Raw genomic sequence first — 9,102 nt, 5'->3', positions numbered from 1 at the left:
AGACAAGCACCAGCCCAAGCTTCGAATCTGGAGATTTAAAGGCGCTGATGCAGAAAATGCAGAATAAAATAGATAATCTGGAGAGACAGATTAAGACAAATGCAAGATTAAACAGAGATTCTTTTCAGAGGGAAGGCAAGCATAACAGGGTAAAATGTTACTACTGCTCAGAGGAAGGACACATTCGGAAGAATTGCCCAAAGTTGAAGAACAAAGCTCAAGACAAAGAAAAGGATAGGCGGCGACATGAATCAAAGTCAGATGGTGGAAGCGCATGTCAAGTTCTCAGCAGACGTAAAAGAAAGAGAAAATCTAAAAGCAATGGTAATGTTGGCGCAAACAATTTGTGCGAGGAAGCAGGTATCTTCATTCAGGGAAATGTGAATGGGAGAAGTGCAAAACTCTTGATTGATACTGGAGCATCTCTTACTCTTATTTCAAAGAGATTGTTTGATGCATTACGGGAGGAAAGACCTGAGCTTAAGGAGAACGCACAGTGAATTTTCAATGCTAGTGGTTCTGTTCTGTCCCACTATGGTAAGGCAACTTTTTCTCTCAAGATTGGTGAGACAGATAGAACTATTGTTGCAGTTGTTGCAGATATTTCTGTGAAGGAATTATTGGACTTGATTTTCTCAAGAAATACAATGGGTTAATAGATCTTCAAGGGAGTTCGCTGCGATTAAATAATGAGACATGCCAATTTTCCTGGGAAGGCACACTAGGTTGTTACAGAGTCACTGCAGCAAGTGACATTAGCATACCACCGAGGAGTGAAATAATTATTTCTGCCAATGTTACGGGAAATAATAACTATGAAGGTGCGGATTACTTAGTGGAACCAGAACGAAAATTTATTGAGACAGGGCGTGCGCTAGTAGAACGCACTCTCGTTAAAGGTAGCGATAAGATACCAGTTTGCTTAAGGGGGATGTACAAGCCATATTGGATCTAGTCTGGTGTAAAATAAGAAATACCAAGAATGCGCTTAATACACTTCTAAACTAGCCCAAAGTTACTCAAAGTGTTAATGCACTAATTACCTACTGTTGAAGACCAAAATTAGTAAATAATTAAGTTTATTTTGTTTTAATTAGGAGGAAATTAATCATGTTAGAACTGCGCAGCTACAGCATTCACGAGATGAAAAATGCATTGAAAATGGTGTTAGTTTGATTCATTGATAATATGGCTACAACCATTTGTTTCGCTTTTTTCTTGTCATTATCCATATTTCTTGAAAAATTGATTTTTCATATGGGTGTCTTCCTGAGGCCATGTGTTTATTTCGTCCGCCATTCCTTTGTCACACAGAGTTCGAATAACATTGATTTTAGAATAAATGCGACCATAATAACATCAAGACAAGAAATTGCTAAGTAATAATCATTATGTTATATTACTTACTACTGTTATTTGTTGCATCGCATCGTCTGCATAATGAAAAAACGCGATTTTAACCCCACTCCAGCAAATCGGGAAAAACTGTTCTGTTTACAGCTCGAATTTCCTTGCTAATATTATTCCACTGAGCACGTGCTTGGCATGTGCATATATCTGCTGTGGATAGATGCGTTTATGACCATGATTATATTTAATTTTTCATGGAACAAGTCTTGATAATTTGTTGATTTCTTTAAAACTCAATAAAAAAGATAAAAAATATCCTAAAAATATGTGTTTACGTCGGGTCTTTTTTCTGTGGCGATAGAAGTTATTTTCAAATGGGGCACTGCAAGGAGGATGCTTAGCATTTAATTTGGAAAAGTTAAACTATATGCAGTGCATGAAAAACAAATTGTAATTACATGTCTTACATTCGAAAAGTTGGTACATTGTCTATTTTGTTCAGCTGTTAGACAGAAAAAATAGGCAGTTATAAGATTTCCTTCAGGCACCTCACATAAATAGCTAGATTGTTTGCAATGACCCACACATTGTATGGAGTAATGTTTGGACATAAAAGCATCATGTCTCATTATGTTGACAACGTTGTAAGCTCTCGCCCATTGAACACACGAAGCTGTTTCTTTGAAATTTAGAAGCAAGAACAATGTTTGCAAAGAAAAGTCCATTGCATATGCTATGTCTATCATCGCAAAAAGCAGTGAGAGGCTATAGCCCCCCTCCCCCCGGAAATCCTATGTTTGTTTTTCAAAATAGTGCCAAAGATTCAAAAAGTTACATTACTTACAAAAAATTTCATTACTACTTATGTGATGGAACATGTACTAGCCTTATAAGACCATTTGTTTTGAAAATATTTGGTTGCCCTCTCTCCCTATCTACTGCCTAGAAATGGCCCGACTCAATTTTTTTTTACATCCCATTACACGATTTTTTTTCTTCCGTCAACAAATATGTTTAGATTTTAAGGAAGTTTTTTCTCACCTATAAATACCGACCCAATAATTTTTCCCTGAGTTGGGAGGACCACCAAAAGTCATTTTAAAGATGGTATAAAATATTTAATTATGTTGATTTTTTTTCTTTACTCTGTAAAATTGTAATTTTGACGAAATGGGCAAATAGAAAAAAAGTTTTTTTTCCCCATTAACCCACGCTGAATGATTTCATTCCTTTTCCAATGTTGCTCCGCTGTAATGAAATTCACAGGTGCTTGAGGACAGGACCCCCCCCCCCCATATACTAGTAGACCCCCGGGCCTGTTCGACTTTTTTCACATAAATTATATATGGATGACACGTTTGGGATAGAATCTATCCTATCAATTCAGAAAATTTGCTTAAACTTACATTTTATTAAAATATCTACCCTCTCTATATATAAATTAACATATTAACCATCTGCCTTCCTTCACTAAAACGATCTATCCAATCATTGATTGAATTTATAGGAAGTCATTTGTCTTAATATATTGTGAACAAATTCTCATACGCTACTTCAAAGGCATTTTTAAGATATACCATAAATATTTTAGTCGTTTGTTCCACTGAGACAACCATTTTTCGTCACAAGTAGCTGCATAATGACGTCATTTTCACATTGTGAGCAAAACTTTATTCAGCATATGCTATTTACAGAACTTGTGTTTGGCTATGTGTGCACCAAATTTGTTTCTAATCTGATTTTTTTTTATAGAAACTGATACACATGTATCGAGATAGTTCGCGAACTTTTTGATCACCCCTCGTACTAGTAGATACTAAAACAAGGTCATTCATATCGATTTTATGTGTTTAATTTCTTTGTGTTTCAATGGTGATAATAAAACTTTTGATAGATATTATAAGTTATCTGTGACAAACTTACAAACTCTTAATTTTTAACTTTGATGGTGCTCATTTTTCCTTACCTGGAATCAAAGAGTTTAAGATTTTTTTTTATATCAATACGTACACTATTTAACAACTGTACAATAATGATACTAAATAATAAATAACTTCAAGAAACACTATAACACATTTCCTCTTTTAAAAGTGTTCATATTATTTGAAATATTTTGCAACTGTAATTCTCTTCTACATTTAAAGATTGTTATGTCCCTCCATATTAAGGAGAGGTCTGGAAAACAAAATTCTGTACTAAAAATAGACCACGTGCTGCTATCCATGAACTACTTTCATGGTTCTTTTCACTCTTTTTGAAAACAACGATACATTGTTTTGAACTTGAAATTATCATTTAAAAGTGCAAAATTTAGACATTTTCTCAACAAATGGTTGTAGAGAGAACATTAATGCACAGTTTGCGTATTTTTTTGGATTTTTTAAGGCTTTGCTGAATTCTGTAGCTGCGCAGTTCTAAGGAGCATATCAAAAGCATTTTTCTGCAAAAGTATAGATTATATATGCACAACATGCATTCAGTTATGCATATTTATTGTATCTTTATCATAAGGACTTAAAATTGGATCAAAATATAATGTATTTTAGCCATTAGAAAAAATGTTTACATTTCGTTCTCACTGCACTAAAGGTGGCCGTACATCCCCCTTAATGAATGTCACGGATGATGTGCAAAATATTTTTCGAGGAACTCTGATTGGAAAAATGACAGCAGTTGAAGAGAGACCAAAATCGCCATCTTATCCTCAGGATCTAACCAAAGAGTTGAGATGTGATCTGAAAGATTTGTTAGACAGATGTAAAGACAACCTATCACCCGAGCAAGTGACAAAAGTTGAGGACTTCCTTCGAAAAAATCAGTTTTTGTTCGCAACTTCTAATTATGACTTAGGACAGACCAACGTGGTGCGCCATAAGATAAACACGGAGCAGGCTAAACAACCTATTAAGCAAGGTCCTAGGCGAATTCCTATTCATCTTACTCATGAAGTAGATGCACAGGTAAAGGAAATGCTCAAAAAGGATGTAATAGAACCTTCAAACAGTCCCTGGGCTTCGCCAGTAGTTCTTGTACGCAAGAAAGACGGCACAATGCGCTTTTGTGTCGACTACCGTCGATTAAATGAGGTGACCACGAAGGACGCTTATCCTCTTCCAAAAATTGATGGGACTTTTGACCAATTGTCGGGACATGAGATGTTTTCTACGCTCGATCTTAACAGTGGTTACTGGCAGGTTAGTATGGAGGAGAGCGACAAGCCGAAGACTGCATTTGTAACACGACAAGGGTTATTCCAATTCAAGGTTATGCCCTTTGGCTTATGCTGTGCGCCTGCGACGTTTGAGAGACTTATGGAAACCGTTCTTGCAGGACTCCAATGGGATAAGTGTTTAGTATACCTTGATGACATTATTGTTGTTGGCAAATCATTTGATGATATTCTTGAAAACCTGCAACATGTTTTTGAGCGATTGCATCAGGCCGGCCTAAAGTTAAAGGCCAAGAAATGCAAGTTATTTGCTACCAAGGTATCCTATCTGGGACACATCATTTCCAAAGACGGAATTGCCACCGACCCAGAGAAAGTGAAAGCGGTAGCTGAGTGGCCAATTCCAAACACTGTGACTGAATTAAGATTTTTTCTACATGTAGGTCTTTGCAGTTATTACCGGCGCTTTATAAAGAATTTTGCATCAGTTGCCAAACCATTGCATCGACTCACAGAAAAAGGAAGGAAGTTTCTGTGGAGTAAAGAAGCACAAGAAGCATTCGAAGTGCTGCGCAACAAACTGATAACTGCGCCAGTATTAGCTCTACCAGATGTAACGAAGCCATTTATTCTGGATACCGACGCTAGCAATGAAGCGATCGGTGCGGTATTATCTCAAAATATTGATGGCAAGGAACGTGTTATTGCATATGCTAGCCGTACATTATCCAAGTCAGAAAGAAGGTATTGTTTGACACGGAAAGAACTTTTGGCCGTTGTCCATTTTATTAGCTCACCTGAGCCGAAGGCTCAAGTGAGCTTTTCTGATCACATTTTGTCCTGCGTCCGTCTGTCTGTCTGTCTAGCTATCCGTCTGTCTGTCTGTCTGTAAACTTTTCACATTTTCGACTTCTTCTCAAGAACTGCTGGGCCAATTTCAACCAAACTTGCCACAAAGCATCCTTGGGTGAAGGGATTTCAATTTTGTTCAAATGAAGGGCCATGCCCTCATTCAAGGGGAGATAATTGAGAATTAGTGAAAATTTGGTGGTATGTTTTAAAAATCTTCTTCTCAAGAACCACTGTGCCAGGAAAGATGAAACTTATGGGAAAACATCCTCAGGTAGTGTAGATTCAAGTTTGTTCAAATCCCCGGGGGTAGGGCGGGGCCACAATGGCCGACCAAAGTTTTATATAGAAATACATTGGAAAATTCTTTAAAAATCTTCTTCTTAAGAACAGCAAAGCCATAATTGCTAATATTTATATGGAAGCATCCCCAGATAGTGTAGATTCAAGTTTGTTCAAATCATGACCCCCGGGGGTAGGGCGGGGTCACAATGGCCGACCAAAGTTTTATATAGAAATATATAGGAAAATTCTTTAAAAATCTTCTTCTTACGAACAGCAAAGCCATAATTGCTCATATTTATATGGAAGCATCCCCAGGTAGTGTAGATTCAAGTTTGTTCAAATCATACCCCCGGGGGTAGGGCGAGGCCACAATGACTGACCAAATTTTTATATAGAAATATATTGGAAAATTCTTTAAAAATCTTCTTCTTATGAACAGCAAAGCCATAATTGCTCATATTTATATGGAAGCATCCCCAGGTAGTGTAGATTCAAGTTTGTTCAAATCATGACCCCCGGGGGTAGGGCGGGGCCACAATGACTGACCAAATTTTTATATAGTAATATATAGGAAAACTCTTTAAAAATCTTCTTCTCAAGAATAGCAAAGCCATAATTGCACATATTTATGTTGATGCATCCTCAGGTTGTGTAGATTTAATTTTCTTCAAATCATGACCCCGGGGGTAGGGCGGGGCCACAATTGCCGACCAAAGTTTTATATAGAAATATATAGGAAAATTCTTTAAAAATCTTCTTTTTAAGAACAGCAAAGCCATAATTGCTCATATTTATATGGAAGCATCCCCAGGTAGTGTAGATTAAAGTTTGTTCAAATCATGACCCCCGGGGGTAGGGCGGGGCCACAATGACAGACCAAATTTTTACATAGAAATACATTGGAAAATTCTTTAAAAATCTTCTTCTTAAGAACAGGAAAGCCATAATTGCTCATATTTATATGGCAGCATCCCCCGGTCGTGTAGATTCAACTTTGTTAAAATCATGACGCCCGGGGGTAGGAAGGGGCCACAATGGCCGACCAAATTTTATATAGAAATATTAGGAAAATCCTTTAAAAAATCTTTTTCTCAAAAACAGCAAAGCCATAATTGCTAATATTTATGTGGAAGCATCCCCAGGTAGTGTAGATTCAAGTTTGTTCCAATCATGACCCTCGGGGGTAGGGCGGGGCCACAATGACTGACCAAATTTTTATATAGAAATATATTGGAAAATTCTTTAAAAATCTTCTTCTTAAGAACAGGAAAGCCATAATTGTTCATATTTATATGGAAGCATCCCCAGATAGTGTAGATTCAAGTTTGTTCAAATCATGACCCCCGGGGGTAGGGCGGGGCACAATGGCCGACCAAAGTTTTATATAGAAATATATAGGAAAATTCTTTAAAAATCTTCTTCATTAGAACAACAAAGCCATAATTGCTCATATTTATATGGAACCATTCCCAAGTAGTGTAGATCCAAGTTTGTTCAAATCATGAACCCCGAGTGTAGGGCGGGGCCACAATGGCCGACCAAATTTTTATATAAAAATATATAGGAAAATTCTTTAAAAAACTTTTTCTCAAGAACAGCAAAGCCATAATTGCTCATATTTATGTGGAAGCATCCCCAGGTAGTGTAGATTAAAGTTTGTTCAAATCATGACCCCCGGGGGTAGGGCGGGGCCACAATGACTGACCAAATTTTTATATAGAAATATATTGGAAAATTCTTTAAAAATCTTCTTCTTAAGAACAGTAAAGCCATAATTGCTCATATTTATATGGATGCATCTTCAGGTAGTGTAGATTCAATTTTGTTCTAATCATGACCCCCGGGGGTAGGGCGGGGCCACAATGGCCGACCAAATTTTTATATAGAAATATATAGGAAAATTCTTTAAAAAACTTTTTCTCAAGAACAGCAAAGCCATAATTGCTAATATTTATGTGGAAGCATCCCCAGGTAGTGTAGATTCAAGTTTGTTCCAATCATGACCCTCGGGGGTAGGGCGGGGCCACAATGGCCGACCAAAGTTTTATATAGAAATATATAGGAAAACTCTTTAAAAATCTTCTTCTCAAGAATAGCAAAGCCATAATTGCTCATATTTATATGGATGCATCCTCAGGTAGTGTAGATTCAAGTTTGTTCAAATCATGACCCCCGGGGGTAGGGCGGGGCCAAACTTTTACACTCTTCTATAGTATTGTAAACCAATTTCTACTTTTTCCTAGCCACAATGCTCGGGTGAGCGATGTAGCCCATGGGCCTCTTGTTAAGCATTACCGCCACTATCTCTATGGTAAACAGTTTCTTATTAGAACGGACCATGGGTCATTGAGATGGCTTTTAAGATTCAAAAACCCAGAGGGTCAGTTGGCTAGGTGGCTGGAAGTGATCAGTACCTATGATATGAAAATAGAACACAGACCCGGTAAAAAGCATGGTAATGCGGACGCACTGAGCAGAATACCTTGCGCTCAGTGTGGGTTTGATGCTTCATCAATGGAAAATGCTGAGTATGATATGAAAGTTGAACCAGCTGTACGAACTTTACAGCCATCAGAGGTAAAAAGTGACGACATGGATTATAGTCTGTACGAGGCTCAGGAGCAGTGTAGAAACATTAAGCTTGTAAAAACATGGGTTGAGAAAGGTGAGCGACCAAGTTTTAGCGATATGTCTATGCATGGCTACGTAGTGAAGTCTTTGTGGAATCAGTTTTCTAGACTTGCTATAGAGAATGGATTGCTAATGCGTAAGTGGACTCTGCTTCGTCCCAACAAAGAAGTTCATCAAGCTATCATACCTGACCAAGAGCGCAGACGCGTCTTGGAAATGTGTCATGATAATCAGACGTCGGGACACTTGGGGGTAAACAAAACGATAGCTAAGATACGACAGATATATTACTGGCCTGGATTTCAAAAAGACGTCTATCAGTATGTTACAGGCTGTGACAAGTGTACGAGACGTAAAAATCCAAATCCTAAACATAGGGCCCCGATGCAGATAACCGGATCAGGTATGCCAATGGAAAGAATTGCCACAGATATACTATGTGAACTACCTGAAACTGATAGAGGAAATCGCCGCATTTTAGTTGTTTCAGACTATTTCACCAAGTGGACAGAGGCATTCGCTCTGCCAAATATGGAAGCTGAGACAATTGGACGCACTATGGTGGAACAGGCATTTGTCAGATTTGGTATCCCCTTCACCATTCATTCGGACCAAGGTCGACAATATGAGAGCAGGCTCTTCCAAGAGATGTGTCGGTTACTTGGGATTAAAAAGACCCGTACAACACCCTATCACCCGAAGTCAGACGGGATGGTGGAGCGTTTTAACCGCACACTGCTCTCGATGTTAAGCACTTACGTACAGGAAAACCAACGTGGCTGGGATTTGCATCTTCCATATATACTTATGGCATATCG

This window comes from Saccostrea cucullata, unplaced genomic scaffold (assembly GCF_032062105.1).
Source record: "Saccostrea cucullata isolate Sc308-1 unplaced genomic scaffold, CSIRO_AGI_Scuc_v1 ctg3060, whole genome shotgun sequence".
In the NCBI taxonomy this organism is placed as follows: Eukaryota; Metazoa; Mollusca; class Bivalvia; order Ostreida; family Ostreidae; genus Saccostrea; species Saccostrea cuccullata.
Note: the sequence above shows the minus strand (reverse complement) of the source record.